This window comes from Lissotriton vulgaris, chromosome 3_2, assembly GCF_964263255.1.
Source record: "Lissotriton vulgaris chromosome 3_2, aLisVul1.2, whole genome shotgun sequence".
In the NCBI taxonomy this organism is placed as follows: Eukaryota; Metazoa; Chordata; class Amphibia; order Caudata; family Salamandridae; genus Lissotriton; species Lissotriton vulgaris.
In genome coordinates this window covers 224407806-224428449 of record NC_141690.1, presented here as the reverse complement: position 1 = coordinate 224428449, position 20644 = coordinate 224407806, and the positions used below count along the sequence as shown (strand labels likewise).

The 20644-nt window shown below is 45.0% G+C and overlaps 1 protein-coding gene across 3 annotated transcripts in view; it reads left to right on the top strand.

Annotated features, from left to right (window-relative positions):
* Positions 1-1651: 1651 nt before the first annotated feature.
* The window catches only part of ST3GAL5 (ST3 beta-galactoside alpha-2,3-sialyltransferase 5), a 296048-nt gene continuing 277055 nt past the window's right edge, over positions 1652-20644 (top strand). Inside the window, exons 1-2 of one of the 3 annotated variants that reach the window (XM_086964246.1) lie at positions 1654-1692; positions 2610-3085. The gene's annotated coding sequence lies outside the window, so the exon portion shown is untranslated. Of the gene's footprint in view, positions 1693-2609; positions 3086-3413; positions 3873-20644 lie in introns of those variants that run through there. The other 2 variants (XM_086964249.1, XM_086964250.1) reach the window with 2 other exon arrangements.

Below are 20644 nucleotides of genomic sequence, written 5' to 3'. Positions count from 1 at the left end.
GCGACCACCAACTGGCAAAGGCAGACAGTCATTGAGAAGAGGAGGAAGCGGGGGTGGCAACACCAGCAGCGGCCCGAGGCTTGGCACTTCCAGGGGCCCACCGGCCACGACCCCTGCCACGAAAGGGCTGAGAAGCGCCACGAGCAGGAGGCCCAAAAGCGCGACGGTAACCAAACCCACGACTTCTGGGAAGAGTCCGCCTTCCAGGACCGCATCCAACTAACACGACGGGCAGCAATGGAAGCAGCAGAAGCAGCCGCCGCCGCCCCCAAATTGTAGAAGGAAAGATCCCACAGGTAACGCACCTGCAACTCCATCAGAAACAAAAGAGGTGAGGCATCCTCACCTTCGTTCAGCAGAACCGACAGGGACTGTAAATCCTCAAGGAGCGACTGAACCATATAGTTAGAATACGCAGTCGCCCGGACAGAAAAATTAGAAGCGGCATAGGAACGCTTCACCGCCCCTTCAACACGCTTATCCACAGCGTCTGCAGGAAGGGCGTCCTCAGAAACGACCAAACCCTGAGAGAAAAGGCAAGCCATCAAATTGTCAACTTTCACAGCCTGAGGGAACTCAGCAGCAAAACGCTCAAGAGGGTAACGCCTGGACAGGAAACGAGGAAAAGCAGACTTGTCCACTTCCTTCCATTCGTGAGACAGCACATTGTGCACCGCCCCGTGCAAAGGAAAAGAGTGAGGAGCAGGCTGGACATACTGTGTAAAGAAGTCATCCTCCAAAACAGCATCCGCAGGAGGAGAAAAGCCCAAATTGGACCGCACATGGGTGAACAGTTCAGCGAGCTCAGCACCTTGAACAAAGCGACCACGGACACCCTCATCTTCATCAAGACCAACGTCATCCTCAGGGGCAGCCTGTGGATCCAAAGAAACACGAGGCAACTTGGGAGGAGGCCCAGCCGTGTCCCTAGCCAGGAAAGCAGCAACCACAGCCTCATTTATAAGCCGGCGTAGGGCATCCAGAGGGGACGCAGAAGAAGAAGCCTCAGAAGCCATGAAACAAAAGAGAGAGTGCACAGCATCCAAGTCCAAAAGTCAAAACGGGCACAAACAAGGACAAAAAACCAGCCCTGAAGGACCCCATATATAGGCCCGAGGACCCGAGCACCCGGGGGCAGAGGAAAATGTGGGCCGGCATAAAGAGCCCAGCCGGCCGCCAAAATCACCCCCAAAAGCACAAGAACAGAAGCGCGCCTCATCACAAGCTCCACATAGCCCCAGCCCGCTAATGCAGGGCGAAAACGGGACCGGAGACCGCCCAGGAAGGCCGCGGAAGCAGGCCAACACACCCAGTGAGTGAAAAGTGAGCGGAGACGGCCGCTAATGCGAACCGCGTATAATTTAAATGCCCGAATACAGAGGCAGCTCGTGGGAAATGACATCGGAAACAAAGGCGCCCGCTAAAGCAGGCCGCCGTATAAACAGCAAAAAAACAACAACAGGGTAACTTACCCATATCCAGGCAACCCCGAACAGCACAGCCAGGCAGACTGGAACGTGGAGTGCAGAAAAAAAAGAACAGGATGTTTCTTGGTGCACTTCCCCCTTTATAGTCACGTGATGGTGACGTCATCCTAGGGGGAAGTGCAAACAGCTCAGCTAGGTAGGGGTTTCTGTAGAGCAGACTAGCTGCTCACTTGTCAGGAATGGGACGGGGAGACAGGACGAGGAGGTAATGTGTCTTTGTGTAATGTAAATGGTGCCAGTGTAAAGCGCTCCATTATCTTCAGGTCGAGTTTGCAGTATATAAAACAGCAAAAAACAATTGTTTGCATTCTATCCAGTGCTTTAAATGGGCTGGCACTGAGTACCGGCACTTTTTAGGTCGAGCCAGGGCAGCGCATGCTCTGCGAGGCATGCTGTATAAAGTATGTACTTGAAGCCCCGCCCCCTCTCCACCCATATTTGGCATTGGCTTGTGTCATTTTCCTTTGTAAATGCTAGCTTCTGATTATTTAGTATGCTTGTTAGTCCTTCCTTAGTACCGCCTTATCTACATATGTAACCTTCCATAAGGACTGGCCCTTTTACTTCTGTCATTACACGGCATGTCTTTTTTAGACTGTAAGCCCTATTTTTTTTGTTTCCCTTACTGCAGGCGCGACATGCTTCCCTTCAATATTCAACCTGCCGTGCGTGCTTTCGATTTTCAAGCAGCCCGGGACAATGGAAGCGGCTTCTTAGAATTGAAATAGGTCTCGCATTTACAAGAGTTTGAGCTATTGGCATTGTAAATGACAATGCCTTTTATGTACGTGTTAATTATCACAACAGATAATTAAAGGCATTGTCATTTACAATGTCTGTAGCTTAAACTGTCACAAATGTGAGACCTATTGCATTGCAAATGCTTGTTTTTTTGCATGTTTATTAATTTGACTTTTTTTTCATTTATTTCGTGTGGGGGAAAAAGGGGATGCGTTACGTTGCTTAGTAACAGAATGTTACTAAGCTTTACATTCATAGAATGTTTATATTCAAAAGCATGGCGGGCTCTTACTTATACATGGATTTTTATTTCACAACAATTGGAGTACATAAGGATAACATTACTAGCTTTTGCTGACCTTTTCTGTTTTTTATTTTTAGACAAGCCCTTCATTAAAACACCGACCATGACGTAAAAACCCTGATGCCGGTGCAACCCTACTAGAGCCACAGTCCTTGAGACCACCCCCATTCCATCCCCCCGTTCGTGGAGAGCGGAGTCTTCCCGTGAGGGCGGCCAGCGGTGGGCCTACTCTCGACGGCCCCGGCTGCGCCTCACTCCCTGCAGACGCACGCCGCCTCATTCCTCAGGACTCCGAGACCCTCCCTCTCCCCCGCCCCTCCTTGTGACGACGGAGCCGTCCCGCTATCTGCCCACGGCGGAAGGAGGGGTCCGGCCGAGTAACTGTCGCAGAGCAGCAGGAGTCACCGCTGAGGTACGCAGCATCCCGGCCCCGCGGCCGCTCGGAGATCATCCCAGGGCCCTGCACGAGAGGCCGGGAGCAGGATGAGAGAGGCGGACGGGAGACGCGCGCCGGGCAGACTTCCTTCCGCGGCCGGGGACTACTTCACAGCCGGTACGTGCGTCCGTGTGTGGATCCCAAGGTTCCCCTGTCGCTTCCCTGGCGCTGTCTCCCGCCCTACCAGCCCAGGGTCAGCGCGAGTCACGTGGCGGCACAGCCCCCACTTCACCGGCCCATTTGTTTCCCCTCCAGCGAAGGGGGGGGGGGGGGAATTGCTGGGTGGGCATTCATCTAGGGAGCAGAGAAACTGAATGCAATGGAGGGGGGGGTGTACTTTGTGTATATATATATATATATATATATATATATATATATATAAAAGGCAGGCACGAATGCACTTTGCAGATTGGGCATTCCTACTTCCTGCTTTGAGAAAGGCTACTCGCCGAAACGTTAGCTTTTTGAAGTCTGCTGCGCTGCTGTAAATACCTGAATAAAAGCACTTTCTCTCCAGTATTGGTCCTCACGAGTTGGTTTGCACTGGATGGTGTGTTGATGGGTTGCTCCGAGCCCATTGTTGTGAGGACGCCTTGAAGGGTCGGGGGCTCCAGTATCGGGAGAACTTGTGTAGTAATCAAAACGAGGAGCATGACCCACCCACGCACCAGAAACCTACAATAGGATGCTACTACAGCGAAAACGTGGTGCGAGGTGGAAAGGATTCGTGAAGGGTGACATCCTTCACGAGCGTGCTGGAACTGAAGGGGCTTTTTTCAGGTGAAGGAAAAATCGAAAAATCAACTTCACATTGAGGATCTACATCTTGCCTGACTACTCGCCTAAAACCCACATTTACAACGATGACATTGTCATTAAGAACACTGCAAACCTCTGAAAAAAGGTAAAATAAAAACGTGAACTTTCCGGGAGAAAGTGGCATCGAATTGACAATGCATTGTGGGATCTGTATTTTGAGCGCAAGGTCACGTGAGGAACATTTTTTTAAAAGGCAGGCACGAATGCACTTTGCAGATTGGGCATTCCTACTTCCTGCTTTGAGAAAGGCTACTCGCCGAAACGTTAGCTTTTGGAAGTCTGCTGCGCTGCTGTAAATACCTGAATAAAAGCACTTTCTCTCCAGTATTGGTCCTCACGAGTTGGTTTGCACTGGATGGTGTGTTGATGGGTTGCTCCGAGCCCATTGTTGTGAGGACGCCTTGAAGGGTCGGGGGCTCCAGTATCGGGAGAACTTGTGTAGTAATATATATATATATATAGTTATAGTTCCTGGGGATAGAATGTTGTGGATTTCCTATGGAAAATAGGTCCTAACTGTAACTACCTACTGGCAACCACCAGTGGGTATTGTCTTGCCAGAGTTGTATTTCTATTTGCTTAGAAAGAACAGTGACATAAGCCATTTACTTACAACCACAAATAAGTGCTTCCGCGGGCCAGCATTCCTACTTTGCTAGCTATTGGAAAAGAAACAGAGAATATTTTAAATGCACTTTATTTTCTTTTAAAGTCTGAGTTAATGGGAGTACTTTACTTTTGAATGACCCTCATGGTCACTCAGAATCTTTTTCAATCATAACGTTAGCCCCTGGGCAACAACAATAACAGAAATAAAAGGACCAGTCCTTATGGATAATCTCTACACACAAAGCAGCGCACAGAAAACGAGTGGGTGACAATTTACGAATAACGTTAACACATTTCTGTGTATGGTGTGCAAGTCCAGTCTCTTGTCACCATACGAGGGAAGCAAGTGCCTCCCAGGGTCAGTTACTTCCCACATTTTAAGATTAAGCCACTTTCTGTTCAATATATGAGCAGAAATGAGGAATGTTAAAAAACACACCTAAAGGCAAGTGGGTTCATATGATTAGATTTTGACATGTGCACACGATGGTAAGTATTAACAACATTACTTACTTGTAACCCATTGAGAGGTTGTGGCATAACGACCGGAGCAGCCGACTTTGGAAATGGGGAAACAAAGTTCGTGTCCCAGCGGCGGCTCAACATTCTGTGATTATGAGCACATCACTTAATCTCCCTGTGTCATATCCACATGGCTTTTAACTTTTCAGGGGTTTTGATTCTTATCTGAAACGGCTGGTCTTAAAACTTTCTGTTGTATTGGACTGAACAAGTAGTTTAAATAGTCTGTATAGGAAAAAGTTAAATATCTTGTTGAAAATAATGTAATTTTTAATGTATAATATTGTACTTTGCCATTTGTAACAATGTTAATAACAGTTGTTACAATTATGCAATTTAATGGCACATAGTTTACTTCCTTTGATAAGATGGAAAGCGGAGTTGACCTTGATGGATTGGAAATTTATGTCTGCAGACCATAGCTGATGTCAGTGGCGACGTTTTACCTGGCTGAGCCACCCCCTGGCTTATGTGTGAGATGCTGTTCAGACCCACTTCTTTACACTTAAACCCGATTGCTCTCTCACGATTGCAAAATTAATGTTACTTAGTGCAAAATCATACTTGGCCTTCTAAATGAGTTCTAACCAGTCTTTTTATACCCTTCTTGTTCAAAAAGGTATAATTGCCCCATGTTCTCTATCTCGACCCCATTGCCTTTTTACTTTCCACTCATGGCAAATGGTTACCTGGAGGATTAGACCAATGTAGGTTAACTGAGGTATTCTGTAGGCCAGCGGATTTATCACACCTTTCCCACAGGGCCATTACAGTTATACATGTGTCAGGTGCTTAGAGTTTTGTTGTATCAACCTCCGAGTGCTCAAAGAATATGTAGATTTTTAAGCTCCTTACCTAAAAGATTTGGTATCTTGTCAAACTGAATTTGTACTTCCAACTACTTAAAAGATTCTGGGCTCTCCACTTAGTTGTGCAATAGATTTGTTTAGGTAAGAATGCACAAACCATTTAGCTACTTATTAGAATGGTGAGGCGGAAGTGTTGCCTTCTGTTTTTGCCCCCCTCTAGTGTTTTTGGGAAAAATGTCAGTTTACTTTCATATCTGTGAATAACTGGCCCGATGTTAGTTTTTTCTAGGTCTCAAAATCTCACTATTATGTTCTGTCGAGCAGTAGGCATTTTAGCTCCTTCCTTGACTTTACATTAAACCCCTTGATGCGTGAGAAGTGCTTTGGGTTGCCTTTGCAAAAGTGCCTAGTGTGGGGATGCACCCATGGCAAATTTTTAGGATACGCATGGATAATATAAATGAGTTCTTCTGAATTTGTAGCAGGCACAGTTATGTGAATATATTAAAAATCTAGAAGTGGCTCTTCCAGACCTACTTTGGATGTTGAGCGATTATCGTAGCATCTGGAATCACAGCTAGCTTTGTATAGTTGAAGGTTCTTTAGTGGCATGAAAAGTCACTCCAGTATTGCAGAAGGATGATAATGCATTGCACACAATATCCTACATTACAGTGTCTCCAGCAGTGGTACTTTCAGTTTCCAGCCTATGTAGAAGTTTGTTACTTAAAGCACTTTCTGTTTTGTGGCATTCATGCGCATGTTTTACTGTACACTATGTTGTTTGAAGGATTTCTTAGTCTAAGGCACATTTTTATTTTTCTTCAGTTTTACTAGCGAACAATTTGCTTTTCCACTCCTAACAGTGTTGTGGATTTTGCTAGCTGGATTTTGCATCGGAGGAGTATTATATGTTGTGATCTTTGCAATCTTCACCTTGTGTCTGTATCAATGATTCACTTCTTACATTTTATGCTCTCTGGCTCACATAAACTTCAGAATTAGAGCAAACCTACATATGCCAGTGAGAGAAGGCAAGTTGGACACAATGCTGCGAGAAGGGAATATTAGAGGACTATGTCAGGGATGTGGTATTTAATAAAATATCCACTTGTCAATGGGGCAGGTGGCTTCATAAATCTACTTGTCCTGTAACAAAATCCACTTGTCCTTTTGGTGCCATGTAGTGCGACAAATTGTGACAGCAATCTCATTATAGAAGAGCTCTGATATAACCTCTCTGATTATGCCAGGGCTCATACCATAGTAGTGTTTGAATACTTGCAATCCCTTTGTGTTGCCACGTTTCCGCAGATCTCCATATTGGGGCTGAAGGTAGTGGTAAGCAATAGTTCCAGTGTTGGGAATGCCCTTTTGAGTCTGTGCAAACCTCCTAGCATGTTTTAAGAGTTTACAACAACACTTCTCTAATCTTTTCCCATACTGGGAAATTTTGGAACTTTAATCCTGACAATGGCAGACGTAAACCTTCTTCCTGAGTTGGGGAAAAAAGTGGTTGGAGGGAAAGTGAACTTGTAAACAATCAGATTTTTGCATAAGCAAATCTACATATGCATATTTGCGCATGCTAAAATGCAGGTCACAAATATTTTCTAGGAATACTATTTCTTGTACTACTTTTGGGAATTCTTGAAAGCTGTATAACTGCATTTATTGCAAGGACATATACCATAGGTGCACTTTTGAGACTTTCTTTAATAATAGGGCCCCTAATTTGGTCTGGCGTTGACCATGACCTTCTGTGTTTTATTAAAATTCTGTCACTCTCTCTGTATCGGCTGGCTTCACTGTGAGTGACGGCATTCTGCTCTTTCACACGGATCATATCGGCACACAAAGTAATTTTGTTCAGTGCCAGTAACTACTGTGGCAGTGTGTGCTTTTTGAGGCCAAAAACCATTTTTTCTTTTGCCAGTGTTTGTTCTAATGGTGAGAGCCCAGCAGCTCCCACACCAATAAGGTTTTACAAATACCATGCCAAAACAAGTCACACATTGACAAAACTAAAAAGCTGACCACCATTTTCAGACCCACTGGCTTTGACAATGCTTGCTTATTTCTGTTTCCCAGAATCTTATTGAAACTGGTTATACTGATTTTCTCTTATAAATATTTATGGGAAACACTAGCATGCATCAGCACGTTACTAAATTATGCTGCAAATAAACGGTACATGGAATATTACTGTAGTTTAGCGAAGTGTTTTTTTCCTGCTTTCATTTTTGATCAACATTTTATTTTGGAAGCAAAGAATCCTAAATCTTACTTTTCAGCTTCTGCAAATATTTGCATTGAATCAAAGAGCATTCTGGAAGCATTATAGACGGCCTCATATTGCTAAACTTTGAAAACGTGTGTACACATTTTTATACTGGAACCACTGTCAGTAGTGTAGTCAGAGCTTACAACATTTACTTGGAGCGCTCACACTAATAATAAAGGCTTTCAATTAATGAACCATAAATGCAAGTTTGAACAGCATTAACCTATGGACAAAAATATTACCTTAACTGCAGACAGTGCCCTTCCCTGATCCATATTGTGGTACTGCAAACTGGCATCCTCTAAGGACTTGTGCTGCAGGGAGTTTGGCCTATTTGTCCCAAGGACATAATAAACATGAAAACTTGTTGCCCTTGACCTCAAACTATATGTCCTGGGCGTCGGCCTATTGGAATTCCACATCCCTGCTATGTGTTTATACACTTTACCACCAAATGGTTTAATTGGCAAAGTTGAACTGCAGTACTCTTTAGGATAGAGGCATTTGAAACTTATTTCATTTCTATGGTAACATGAGGGTACATTGTAATGTACAGATTGTTTTGTCCTAAATAATGCATGGGGCGGAATAGTGCTGCATTGGGAATTACTTCAAATTTACCATGGAAGGATCAGCAACGAAGCAGTTAAATATTTTGTACCAGTGCTTGTGTGAAGAGAAGGCACGTGTCCTTTCTCATCTTTTTTTTTTTTTTTTTTTTTTTTTTTTTTTTAAACCTTTATTCGTAACAAGTGGTGGAAGACAAGCATGAGATCATCAATGACATACATACAAAGCATATAACGATACAGGTGTGATGAAGTGCAGCGGTATACAGAAAGTGTGCAGGTGACATATCCAGAGGGAGAAGTCCAGTGGGCAGAAATAAGGTCACAGCAACAGTAGGGGCCTGGGACGTGACACACCATTACAGAGCATATAAACACACCAATAATAAGGACAGCAAGCAAATAACGGTCCAAAGGGGAGAGTAGTGGCAGGGCCGCGAGCACATACGCACAGCGTAGTGTCCCCCAAGGTAAGGCATCATAAGCTGCATCCCAAGAGAGAGGGCAGTAAAGCCCCGTTCCCCCGTCAGCGGTAATAACATACTCCTCACATCGAGAGAGGCCGCAGTGCATACATAGGGACCCTCACAGCACGTGGACTGGGCAAGTGGCAGAAAAACGTACTAACCCACCCCAACCCGATCAGCACTGTCCGAATCAGAATCTTGCACAGCCCTGGTAAGAAGGTACACCTGTAGTGGACTCCAAAAGTCTCTGGGCCTGCAGCGCACAGGCATCAATTCCGCGTAAACATTATATTGGTCCTGACAATAAATGACATCTCTCAGCCAGTCATCGAACCGCGGTATCCTGCCCCTTCCCCAGCAGCAGGCCACACGCCTCTTTGCCAGCAGCAGAGTGACATCCACAAACCTACGATACATTGCTGGCACCGCCCTGGTATAACCCAACAACAGGACCAGAGGGTCAAAGGGCACTCCATTGTCGGTCATAGCCTGAAGAGCATCATGGACCCGGACCCAGTACTCCAAAATCACCCCACACTCCCACGCCAAATGGAGAAAATCAGCACCCGTCGCTTGACAACGAGTGCACCTGTCATCCTCCGCTAGTCGGAACCTGAGCTTCCGAGCTGGGGTGTAGTAAAAGCGTTGTATGAATTTGTAGTGTATGATCTTTAGGCGGCAACTAGAGGAGATGTTAGCGGTCACACCACAACAATACTTCCATTGGTCATCAGAAATGGAAATGCCTAGCTCAGCATCCCACTGGGTCCGCGCTCGCCCAGGTGAGACAGCACGTTGTCTCCTGATGGCACTATACAATCGAGACACCAAGTGACGTCCATCAGAAAGCAACAACTCATGGAGTGGCAGGGTCACCCCCGGCTCACCGGGGAACTCAGGCAACAGTGATCTCAGGCCCTGGCGCAGCCGGACATAGTAAAACATATCAAGTGGGGAGTACGCCCCATCCCCGAAGAATTGCTCCAGGGTACGGAAGGTGCCCTCACGAAACAGGTCACCCCAGGTGTGAATCGCAAGACGACTGCACAGGCGTCGGAAACCAGCTTCCTGCAGAAGAGACAGGGCAGGGTGATACATCAAAGGCAACGCAGGCGAGTAAAGAAAAGCAACATCCAGCACCTTTGCGATGCGCTTCCAGGCATCAACAGTGCAGGTGACCGTCGTTTGGTGTGTGTCAATGTCCTCAACACGACCTAGGACCATGCCCTCCAACGGGAGAGGATGAGCGACCCACTGTTCGGCGGCCACCTGAGGCATGAACGGCGTGGGGCGCATCCAGTGGTAGTCCTTTCTCATCTTTGCTTGAAGATGAGTGTACTACTGTATTTGACATAGGAACAAAACAGAGCCTGCATCAGCGTGGGCATGAGGGGGAAAATTGCTGTATCAAACTAAAGTTTATTTAGACTCTTGTATGTGTAAACTGTATGAGAAGGTTGAAAATAGTGTGTGAATATGTACAGAAATAAGAAGAGGTATCAACACTTAAAAATTATACCACATTTTTGTGTTATAAGGTTTATGTAATATCTGTTATATAGGGCACTATAAATATTGGATCAAACTGCGGAATGAGTAATCATGCAGTATTGTGAAATGGTTCAAAAATACAGTTGAGCTTATGGTTTATAATGAGCACAGTATCAAAAGGCAATCTATAAATAATTGAGATATTATGGAATACGTTGAACACTGAAAATAATGCTAGTTTACAAGTAACATGGATATGAGTGCAGAGAAGGTTTGTGGAAGAAAGTGGGAGGGAGTTTGTTTTTCTATCTGAGACAGAGAAGCCATGTAAATCTAGTAATAAACGTATTTATGCCAGGGAGAACACATAAGAATATGGAGACAATTGTATTTATGTAAATAATGTTACTACGGGGAGATGAAATTAAAATGTTGGTGCACTTTTTGTGTGCATATTCAGGTATTCTAATGAGGTGCGCGATCTTATGAAGAATCATATGGTGCAACCCGCTTTGAGACTTATCAAGTACGCAAGTGGCCTATGTATGTTCCGTGAAATTTAATTGAAACTAATAAAATGAATTACAAGTTGTTGCTTATAAACTTAATGAGTGGAACAAATGATTTCAAGAGGTACCCTGAGGTAAAAAGCAGATCTTGAGAATTAATTAACTATAAGAAAAGCACTTGTAGTTATTTAACTGGTGTGGACCGAATAGAATCTGGGAAGAGCACCCTGGTGTTTAGTATAGGTAGATGCATGGTGCAGTATGTTAGGACAGCAGTGTTCCTGCTTCTGAGAGATGCAATTTAACACCTTGGCTGCTAAGGGGTTTTCCCCTCCTGTGCTCGAAATTGAAATAGTCCATGGATCATGACCAGGTCAAATCGTCATAAGCAGAGCTCAACCGTGCCTCATGACGAGCTGACCTTGTCATGAGCATGGAAGAGGTTAAAGATCAAGTAATAACAAATAATAATTTTGCACAACATATCAATCAATCAGGATTTTTAAAGCACGGCTAATCACCAGATAGGATATTCAGGCGCTTGCAAGTCCCGGAGACTTATTCAAACAGATGGTTCTTGAGTGCCATTTGGAATTCCAGAAGTGAGGTGATGGTCAGGAGGTGCTTGGGGAGGGTGTTCCAGGTCTTTACTGTAATGTGGGAGAAGGAACGTCCTTCACTTCTGCTTTGGTAAATGCGGGCGCATGGGTAAGTGACAGGGAGGCAGAGCTTTGCCTTCTTAGAGGTTGGTGGAAGTTCAGGCGGTGGTTAATGTAGGCAGGTCCTTGGTTGTGTAGAACCTTGTGTGCGTGGGTCAGCAGCTTAAAGTGGCATGGGAGCCAGTGGAGTTTCCTGAGTTGGGGTATGATGTGGGTTCATCCGGGAAGGCTAAGGAGGAGTCTTGCTGTGGCGTTCTGTATGGTCTGAAGTCTCTGTAGGTGGTGTGCAGTGATTCCTACGTAGAGGGCATTTCCATAGTCCAATTGGCTGGTGATGAGGGCTTGTCACGGTGCATCTTGTGTGTAGGGGCAGTCACTTGAAGATCTTACGTAGCCTGCACAGGCGGAGGAGACGGCATTGATCTGTGATTTCATGGTGAGCTTGTTAATGAGGATTCCAAGGTTTCTGACGTGGTTGGAAGGAGTGGGTGTGGGTCCTACGTCTGATTGGCACCAAGAGTCATTCCATGTGTTGCTGCTGTCGCCAAAGATCAGTACTTCCGTCTTGTCTGTGTTCAGCTGCAGTCAGCGATGTTTGTCATGCATCTGTGGGAGTTTCTGGTGATGGTGGGGTTGTCGGTGAGTGAGAGGATGAGTTTGGTGGTGTGTGTAGGGAATTATGTTGAGCCCGTGAGATCTGATGATGTTGGCCAGCGGGGTCATATATGCGTTGAAGAGTGTGGGGCTGAGGGATAAGCCCTGGGGGACACCACAGGTGATCTCCTTGGGTACTAAAAAGGAGTGCTGAGGAGGGATCCTGCAGAGGAATTTGCAGGATAACTATGGACAGTGTAAATGACTTTTTTCTGGACTCCTAGTATACAAATATGTTATGTTAACATATTAAAAATGTACAGAACTTGCTTTCCCAGATCTACTGTGGAAGCAGATCATGGCATCTAGGCTCAGGGTTAGCTTTACATAGTAAAATGTAATTTATGCCAAGAACAAAGACGCATGCATTGCCAATATGTCTGTATTACAGCGTCTCCACCAGTTGTCATTTACGTTTCCAGAGTGCATGAAGTGTCTGTTGGTTTCTGCATGTTCTTTTTATGACATGTTTTGGGCATGTTTTGCTGCTCATTGTGCTGTTTGAAGTTGCTCTTATTATAAAGTACAGTATTTCTTCTCTATTACCAGCAAAGATTGGCTTTCTTACATCGCACGATATTTTGCACTACGTACACAAACTGACACCCCAGCGACCACTCCTCGGGTGTCTTCATTGGGACAAATGTATAGTTGTACTGATCTTGCAATTTCCACCTTGCCTTTTTGGACTTTGCACTGGTTTAGGGCTTGTCTAAGGCTCAGAGTATTACCCATCATAAGACTTTATTATTCAAGGAAAACTGTAAAGTTTTTACACAGTTCTTGGATTATGGTTCGCTTTGATTCATGCTGAATGGGCTGATAAGTGAGACGCTACTAGACCGTGATGTCCTGCCAATAATAGGTCAGAGGGCCTCTGTGAAGTATGCTCCCCCATTCACTGAAGACAATAATTTGTAACTTGATAAAGAAGATTGACTACAGTAGACAGAAACATAAAGTTGAGAAATAGACTGCTGCAGAGCTTAAATTAATGTTTTTCCAACTTTTAAATGAATGTATTCCCTTCATTTCTAGGGGCGAGCAAAAATTCTAGTTATTAATAAGCCAAGTAAATATTTCCAGTGAATTGTTTCTGATTGTAGCACCATCCCCCTCACAAAGTATGTCACGTTTTGGCAAGTTTCTTGGAGGATAGCAAGGCAATAAAAGCAGCTATTTTTGTGATAGCTAAGCATAGTTCTTTTCCATTTTCACCACTTTAAAATGTTACATGTTTTTTTTTAGGTCTCGCCTGCGCAGCGCTCATGCGCAGCATAGGAGGACCTCTTTAAGTAGATTCTGTTTTGAGGGCAAAAACGTGCATGCATTGCATTGCTTTGAATGGCAACGTGTGCACGTTTGGCGAATCCCTTGCGGGAGCGAGCATCGCCATCTGTTAGCAACTATCGCGCTCGCAAGGTAAACACTGTGCATCCCTGCTCTCAGGCGCACTCCCCTCACCCCTCCCACTTGTTTAACTTCCACAAAGGCAGACGCCGTTTCGCTTTCATTTAAATAGTCACCCCGATCCGAGTTGCTCACACGTTTTTGTACACGGGTGCCACACGCTGCCTGCTTGGAGGTTCGGTCGAAATTGCTTAACTTTTATAATGAAAGAAGTCAGTCAGGCGACAGATAGCTGTGGGTGTGTTGATTTCACCACCGCTGACCCGGGAGAGTGAGCGCACGTGGTGGACTGCCCGGAGGCTTCTTGTCAACTTCACCGCGCTGAGAGAGGAGAGCCTCTGGGCATCACCTAGCAACGTGGGGGCTTGTCTACCAGGAGCCGCGCTGGGATCCCTGAGCTGACGAGAGCCTCCCAGCTGACGGAGGAACCGCCCGCAGGCCGCTGACAAACGCAGAAGAGGAAACGACCCCCAGGTAACGCTCGGGCTGATGTGCAGCGTGCGTGTTAGCCTGGGGTGGGGGGGTTGTAAACCTGCGAGGAGCTGGCGGCTCTGGAGTCAGAGAGGCAGCGCCCTCTTTGTGGTTAGCGTACACGTGCGCACCGTGAAGGGCGAGATTAAAGAGGCAACAGTCGGGACAATCGTCTATCTGGTGATTCCAAAGAGCAGCTGCAGTGGGGCATTTAGAAGAACGGTGCCCCGTGTGAATTAAGTTGCAGTCTCGGCCGCACTCCCCTCTCCTCTCACACTTGTTTAACTTCCATAAAGGCAGACGCTGTTTTGCTTTTGTTTAAATAGTCACCCCGTTCTGAGTTGCTTACACCTTTGTACACAAATGCCACACGCCGCCTGCTTTGAGGTTTGGTCGAAATTGCTTAATTTTATAATGAAAGAAGTCAGTCAGACGACTGATACAACGTGCGCCCTTCTGTGAGCTGCATTGGTGGATAGTCTGAGAGCACAATGTTTCTAAATGTGTACTCTGTAACCTCCCTCCCCAAGGTGCCATTAAAAATCTTGTACACCTGGCAGCACGCCCGTATTGTCTGAAGCTACACCACATATACCAGTTTTCACTGTCACAATTCCAAGAAAGTGGTTAATTGCTGATCTCATGCAATTGGCCGGGCTGCGTCAACAACTCATGGTTTCACTTTCGTTTAAATAGTCATCCCGTCCCGAGTTGCTCACACCTTTGTTACAGATCAAATCGCTTTTACCCTCGTGCAGCCTTAACCCCCCCCCCCCCCCCCTCTTTCCAGTGATCAAGACACAAGAAATGTCTGTGCTGAAGTCCACCATCCCGGCTCCTGAGCGCCCGTCTCTTTTCAGATATGTCCGCTACGCGAATCTGCTGGCCAGCCTCAGCGGGGGGGTTGGTGCCACACTGGTACTGCAACCCTTGGACCTCGTCAAGATCCGCTTTGCAGGTAACGTCTCTTACCTATCCCTCTTTCACCATTCTCAATCCTCTAGTTTAGTTTATGTTACGTCCCTGGTTGAGTGCCCATGCTCAACATCGGGATATGCCTCCACGGTGCCCTGAAAGAACTGCAGTGATTAAAGTTGTGATCCAAGAATAGTAACCAGGGAACAAATGAATGCAGAACATGTTTGAAGCTTGCAGGATTGGAAACTTTTTTTGTCAAATAAGGAGGATTAAAATGAGTTGTCACTGAACGTCAGAGATGCAGCATATTTTCCATATAACCTGTATGAGAATTGTTTTGGTGTTGCTCGAGTGACCACACAGCCACATACATATGTGTGAGTAAATCTTACCACAAATGTACCTCCACATTTTGTGAGCCCAAAGAGGGAATTTAGACGTCTAAAACTGGCCATTTGGTACTTGAATTCAAATAAGATGTGCAACTGGCTTTGAAAACGTAGTCCAGAGATTGTAAATGTTTTATTTCAAATTACAGAATCCAAGTCTGTCGATCTTTATGCCAGCTGATAGAATTTAAAATCACTGGAAATCTGCCAATTTAGGGGTGGAAACATTGTTATATTTCAAGAGGTGGACAGAGATTGTCATTGGAAAGGTGTGAACAGTCACAAAGTTATACCTACGCAGTTGCACAATGCTACCCTGTCGTTTTTCACACCAAGCTGGTACACCTCCTCCTAGTGCAAACCAGCATTGACATAACCAATAGGTCTTCCATTTGGGACCTTATAAGTTTTTAATTATGCAGCACAATATAATTGGTGCAATATTAACTGTTGCATGGCTAAACACTTATAATGTCCCAGAGGCGAGACATATTGGCTATGCCAATGCTTGTTTTAAATGTGCAGTCTTCAGCTAGTGAAACAGTTGTAGGTGGTGTTTTGACGAATTCCATAAAGTTATATAATTTAATGAGACTTTTCCCTGTACCAGTCCTGTCTTTGGCACGAAGGAGGCTAGCAGATCCTTCCAACAGGTGTAACCTAAGTAGTAGGCTTTACTTATAAGTTATAAGGGCAGTAATTTCGGCCTTTTGTAATTTGGGGCCTTCGTTCACAGAGAGTGCTCCCATCCGCAGCCTAACCTATAAAACACCTCATAGTACACCTGTTTGTTCCATGAGGAGCCTTTAACGCACTGGTATTGCTGTAGTGATGTTCAAAATCGCCACTTTCCACATATCTGGCTCTGTCCCATTACTCGTGAAATGGTTGGAAATATATTAAGCTGCGGATCGGAGCCTTGTGATGTTGTATCTCTTTTATTACTGCGTTTTGTCTGTACTGATTTACTAACCTTGAGCGAAGATCCTCTAGGACTAGTTTGATCAGGAACTTATTTTCTCAGGTAAAGTTGCATATAATTATTGGCCCTGAAGAAGCAACGAGTTAATCATGAAAAACGTATTGGCTGTTGCAGGCTTAGTGCTAAAGGACGAATGATTGGATTTTTCCGTCATCTTGAGGAGCAAACAGTTTTTTTTTAAACCAGATTCTAAATTGGAAATACTATGGACTAAGATACTCAGTGAATTTCTAACTTTGTAATGAGGAATATATTGGTGATAATAAATGTAAAGGTTACATTGATTGTATTTATGAGTGTTTGTTACTAAACATAGGAATATTTTTAGGTCTTGTGCCTAGCGGGGCACTGCGCAGCGAGAGACATTTTGCATGTGAAAAACAGGGAATTTGAGTTGACTTAGGAATCGCACACGCTCTTACGTGTGCGTTTTCTTTTGAGCTCCCCCATTGGCCTTTGCGTGCGTCTTATTCTAAAAGACTGCACGCAGTTGGCCTGAGGCGCGTGCATAGCTCCTCACATGGCCTATTGGTGTCGTAATGGACACCAATAGGGTATGGCTTGCAGTGGTGCGTGCATTCGCGCGCCCGCACCTCTACGGAGAATATCTAGTGGCTGGAAGTTTCTTTCCCTCACTCCCTCTCCAAAGTTTAACTTCTTTGAAGCGGAGAAGCCCCACGGATGCTTGCACCCCTTTTAAGTACTTACTACGGTGATTCTGCAAGTAGTATCAGTGGCGAGGTGGTTTCTGTACAGGCCGGCCACTGCTGTGAACAAAAGTGCCTTTCGGGAGGGGCTGTTACTATGCCTGATGCTTTACTATTCCAGTGGCACTGAGCCGCTGTGTGAAGTAAATTATTTAATGCAGTCCTGGATCGTGTATATTTTATTTTCGCAGCACTCTGCACAATATATCACTGACATTCCGATATATTATTTGTTTTGTAATGCAAATGGAAGGGGAGAGGATGTGGTCCATCGGCTAAACTGCCGACTTTGGTGCTGGAAACCAGGGTTCGAGGCTCGAGTTCGTGGTCTAGAAGTATGCCCCCCAAAAAATACATTCACACAAATATTACTTTTCATGCCTTTTTCCAACGTAGACTGTAGTCGTCAATTAGAGTGTTCAGAATCAAAAGAACGTAAAATACATTAATATTATTTGGAAACAGAACTCTGTTGTGGGTTTTATTGGGAGTCCTTGGGAGAAAATGCCCTGGGGATACAAACCGTGGGTGAAATGGATGCAAGCAGTGAGAGCTATTGTGCTTTCGTGTGGCATGTGCAAACACTGGTATTGTCATCATCTTTTGGACACAACTGGGAGTCTGCAGGGCTGCACTGTGTATAACTAGGCCTAGATAGCACAACATTGTACACCTAGGTAGGGTTGGTGCAATATAAAATGGAACTTAAAAGATAACGAGTCTTAAAATGGCCGGCTGCTTCGAGTTGTCCTGCTTCTGCGGCAAGTTCTTGTGTGCTGTGCCTCTCGCCAGCTGCCGTGCACTCCATTTTGCGAGCTGACGTGCAGATTATAATGTTTCATCCCTGCAGTTTGGCGCGTCCAATTATCCCATTTTCTCCCGGCTGGAAGCTGTGGATCTAAGTGGTTTACTCCAAGGTCGACAAGTGAGTCAGTTTTAGCTAGTGCAGTCCATAGGTTTTCTCTTTTTCTAGCCCACGCACGCTGCATATATAAAACAGTATTGTATAGCAGAACAGCTATTTACAGCTTCTGATGGGTCGAGAACCTCGGGGTTACTGTCTTTGTAGAACACCACTATGTGACTGGTTTCTCAGAGAATATCATGAGTCATTTCATGGATCTCTCTCGGAAGAGACAATCTGGAAAAAAGCAATGCACTGGATGTGGCCAGAAGCGATTTCCGGTGGCTTAGACTTATCGAAGCATTCCACATATAAGCCTTGTGTTTTCCTGAGTGTGCTCGAAGTGCAGTGGTATGCCCTGTTACTGTCCTTAAGCCGTATCCCTGACGGGGCCTGGAACCTAACCCTTTTCGTTTGCTTGTGTTTCCCTTCAGAGGAGGTACTTGCCTGGATGGTGGTGTGGATTTTTCCTTTTGGAGCAGGGTATAGGCTGATTTTGCACATGCCTGGCGTGTCTATAGTCAGTGCTTGAAATGGAAAAATAGAAGTGCAGGTACCCTATACCAGAGCCCCTTCTTGTTTCTGAGAAGTGCGATACTCTCTGATTAAACGTATTACGTCACTCTTGAAAGGTGCAGGTACTCTCCCTCTCAAAATAAACAAGCATTTGCAATGCAATAGGTCTCACATTACTGAAAGTGTGAGCTGTTGGCTTGCAAATAATAATGCAACACCAATAACTCAAACTTTTAGTAATGCGAGACCTATTGCATTGCAAATGCTTGTTTCTCTTGGTGTTTTCTATTTCACTTTTTCTGCTCAACAGTTGGTACACCCCAAGCCCAATTAAAATGCACTCTTCATCTGTGACAGTTCTGCTTTTAATTTCTTGTTTTTATATTGTTTGAGGTAGTTGTGCACTCTTACTTCATTCATTATTTAAACCTTTGACTTTCCTCTCATGGGTGTGGGACTTTAAGGTTGCTTGTCGTTCAAGGGACTATGCCAAGATTCAGCTTGTGGGGTTATCCGTTCAAAAATAGCATTTTCCCACTGGCTTTGGTGTCATTTGTGACGAAGAAATGTCTGTTGGTAGCTGGTAATAGTTTTAACACTTGCCTTTTCTGAATATAGGTTTTAACCAATACATTGGTTTACAGTTGGGTTACAAAACCTATATTGAAAGTTTTCAGTGCACCACTCACATGTTCAGCAGTTTCCAGAGTTGGCTCAAAAGCAAACACTGGATTTCCTGGAGAGGGACAAGAAAATTATTAAACTATTTATACCCTTGTAAAAAAAATGCAGAGAATGTAGATAGCAGATGCCTTTGCCTGTATTTATACGTCTCAGTAATGTAGAAAGAGCCCTTCATCGATAAAAACTCTGCAATCTTTTTTTTTCACGCTGGTGGAAGGGGTAACTCTGTCTCTGGGACCTTCACGCTACAAATACTCCAGTGAAAAAGCGCAAGTAAGACTGACCAAGGAGCTTCCCATTTCAATGCGCTTAGTTGCTTTCTTCTAAACTTAACCCTTTAACACCTAGCCTGCCTGCTTGTCATGCTTTAAGGTTTGGAAAATGTAGCCTTTACAATTGATCAGAAGCATTGGCATAGCCAATAGGTCTCGCCTTTGGCCCCTTATAAGTATTTAGCCATGCAACAGTTGATGTTGTTGCACCAAGGATATTTTGCTGGTTAACTAAACACTTGTAAGGTCCAAAAGGCGAGACCTGTTGGCTATGCCAATGCTTGTTCCTGTTGCTATTTCCTCTGGGGGGGCTCCAGTTCTTTCAGCATGTGCGGCCTCTGGGTGAAAGACCCGAAATCTGCAGCGGATCTTGTAACTCGTAAGGGGCAGAATTAAAAGGGTACTCAGAATGAAATCAGAGTGCTCACTGCCCCTAGCTGCCCTCAACTAGACTACTGTTTCTCTCTATAGCAGGACCATTAATCACAGGAGCTATCTTGACATTTTTATTGTTGCCTGAAAACTGGATGTACAAGGAATTCTGCCGCAGGTGTTTTTGAATCTTAAGTTAAACTTACATCTCTTTGGACTGCCTAGAAATAGCCTAAGCGATACAAATGGGGGATGATGGACGGAGCGTTTTGAGCAAATCAAACACTCACCCCCAGTCAACTGATATGGGTTTAATCCATCACTATTCTTTAGCTCACCCCGCCACCCCAGTTCAGACATGGAAATGTGCAAATCAGTCTGACCCTGTGCCTCATGGGAACAGTCCAGCCCGAACTGCCAAGCCATGTCTTCCGTGGACCGTAAACAAGTATCCTGAGACTGGTTTCGGGTTCATAACTCTCATCAGACAGGCTATCTTGAATCCAGTGGGAAAGTGAGCAAGGGACTCGTGTCTGAGCATACCCTGCCAACTTAGGGCGAACAAAGCGATACAAAAGGGGATGATGGATGGAGCGTTTGAGCAAATCAAACTTTCACCCCCAGTTAACTGATATGGGTTTAATCCATCACTATTCTTT